This window comes from Limulus polyphemus, unplaced genomic scaffold (genome assembly GCF_000517525.1).
Source record: "Limulus polyphemus unplaced genomic scaffold, Limulus_polyphemus-2.1.2 Scaffold1005, whole genome shotgun sequence".
In the NCBI taxonomy this organism is placed as follows: Eukaryota; Metazoa; Arthropoda; class Merostomata; order Xiphosura; family Limulidae; genus Limulus; species Limulus polyphemus.
The window spans coordinates 323,395-326,473 of record NW_013666615.1 but is presented as its reverse complement, the minus strand read 5'-3'; positions in this window follow the sequence as shown (position 1 = coordinate 326,473).

Below are 3,079 nucleotides of genomic sequence, written 5' to 3'. Positions count from 1 at the left end.
GGGGGCTTTCTGGCCCCTCCTTTTTTTAATATCTAATATTTTTACATGCTGCTAGTGAGAGAACCTGTTGTTAAAATATTTGAATCCCACACTGGGTGTAACCATACTGTAAAGTAAATATATAACATTTCACGTTACCTTTCAGAACCCAGGAAGCAATGATTGCTACACCCTTTCAGTTAATCATAGTCATATGGCTTCGTTACGAAAACATTCCGGAGTTGATGGCATCAAAATGCCCATGCCAGAACGAAATGAGTTAGAAAGAAGATTCACTTTAGTTTTGGTAAGCTTTAAAATATATCTATTTCTTGGCGCAATGAATAAATACCTGACTATCCTACTTGATGGCTTGAAAAGCAAGGGTCACAATGCCTTTTAGTCAACAGTCCTTTGACTACCTAGTTGCACTAGCTTTGATGATTCAGTAGTGGTTGTAAAATGTAACCTATGCATTCTGTGAAACATTAATAGCCAATAGCTCAGATAGTAAGGGAGGATACTTCCTTTCAATCACTGATTGCACAAACTAATGACTACATTGGCTTTGATGATCAATCCCATACTTATCAACTGGGAGACTGATGTTAGTGTTTTATCTGCTGGTCAAAACTGGTAGTCACTTCCATTTCCAGCAAATCCTCATTTGGTTTATCAAAATTAGTCTCTACAGTTTCCTCTCTGTCATCAGACAGGTCGAGACGACTTGACATGGTGCCATTGTCCTCCTCTGGCTCAATGGTTTCCTTTCTAAACTCCTGGTCAAGCCAGTTCAAAATTCTCATCTGTGATGTATAAATGCAACTTGTCGATGTGTTACACATGCTTTTGCATGCCTCACGTCTTTGTAGCTCATACATTTGGGGACCAAATTGTTAGAGAATCAGGTTTGGGCCAGTCCTTCAGATCCAAATGGTTTTTGGGCAGCTGGCAACGATCACAACCACACCAGTCACCACATTAGAACATTTGTTTTTTCGCTGTCTAACTGTAGCAATTCTTATGTCGACATACTGCTTTCTTGTACTGTTGTCAGGTGAATTTGTGTCCATCAACTATCAATAATCTTAGCCAATCTTCATACTCTTGAAGACACTAGGGCGCTTCTTCTTGTGGTGGTGGGCCACATATCACGTCCACAGGAAGTAACACTTCCCATTCCAACGTGAGTCAATTCATTAATCAGCCTATTGATCCTTGTTCCTGTTGTTCTGTATGCCATCATCACTTATAGTAAGTGTTTATCCTAGTCGGTTTGTTTGGGATCAACAAACTTTACAAGTTTGCTTGGTAGCCTGTAACCATTCTGCCAAACCGTCATACTGGAGGGGTTGAAATGAAGAAAAAGTCTTCATTACATCTAACTAATAACACAACTCAGTAAACACTTGGCTGTTGAAGTCAGCTCCCTTGTACACGCGGAGTTCGTCCAATTTTCCATATCATGTTATCCGGCTCTTGGCTAACATATTTGGGACTATTTGTGTTAGTGTATCAACCAATGGGTAAGCTCTGCCCGTTTCCTGAAGTAGTTAACAGCAATGAGTATGTAGTGATGACCTCCCAGTGTTTGGAAGTGGACAAGCAATATCCAGGGCTATTACATGCAGAGATGATCTAACAATTTTCTGTTGAAATTTGCCATGTCTTGGCTGGTTTTTCCTCGTGGCAGCACATACTGCACAAAACCAGTGCAGAACATCTCAACCCACTTGTGGCCAGAAGAACCATGATCAAATGTTACCACAATTGCAGGAACTTACATCTTGGTGACCTCAAGGCTTTGTGTTGTGCAAAGTCCAGAGTATTTCTTACCACAGAATTCTGGTGACCACTAGCTTTAGCATTGTTGGATCATCATGCCTCGTGAGTTGATAGTAATGGTACAGCGCAAATAGAGCATTTTCCATAGCAGCTACCACTTGTCACTGGTCATCCCAGACCTGTTTATCTGATGGTTGATATGAAAACCCTTTCCTACTTTGTTGCTCAGCAAAATGATTTGTAATTTGGTATATGCTAAACTGTTGGCTGGAACAAATAGCCCTGCTGTATTTTCAGCATGTCAAGGTACAGACAATTCCTTTGCCAGTACCCCATTATTACACATACAAAGCAGATGCATCATTCTTTACGTACTGGATGATGTCCATGTGAAGGCATTAGCCATGGCTGCAGTATGTATCCCATGGGTGGATCATATGCATAATTGTATCTCTCCACTAGTAAACATTCTCTCTTGGTCACGAGTACTTCTACATTAAAAAAAAATGTAATTCTTTCTGTGAGAAGCATTCTTTTAAGCTCAATAAACCTAAGAGGTTAAACAACAACTAGTATGTACTTATCAGTCTGTCATACTACCAAGTACTTTGCCAACAGCTACCCCAAATCTAAGTTGAACTGAAGTCTGAATAAGCCAGATAACAAGGACTGTTGAATTTTCTATTGGACATTACTTGAAACTAGGTTAGGGCTTACATGTATTGCAAGTTACAATTTGAAAATGTTCTGTTAAGCAGATTTTGTGGTAATTTAAGAAGTCTGGTTTCTTCTTTCTATCTTTTTTCCTAACTTATTGTGTTAAGGATATATCTTTGAGTCAGAAGTATGGAGTTTAAATGGGTCATTTGTAAAAACATGGGGATTGTATTTTTGCAACCTACGAGTCTAAGTCTGTTCAACTTATGAAATTTCTAATAAATGCTGTTTTTGTTTTGAATTTCATGCAAAGCTACACAAGGACTATCTGCACCAGCCGTCCCTAATTTAGCAGTGAAAGACTAGAGGGAAGGCAGCTAGTTATCCCCCCCCCCCCCAACTGCCAACTTTTGGACTACTCCTTTACCAATGAATAGTGGGATTGATTGTCACATTATAATGCCCACACAGCTGCTATTTTTGTTAATAATCTTAGTATTAACATTCCGGTTATTCTTAGTGTGGTACTCTCGGGTGTAACCTCTTTTCACCACCTGAGTATTAAATCGGAAGATCAGTCAGGAAAACTGTAAAGTAAATCCAAGCTTAACTAAAAGACTGGGTTCAAGCTAAAAAAATAAACAGACCAGACGTGATG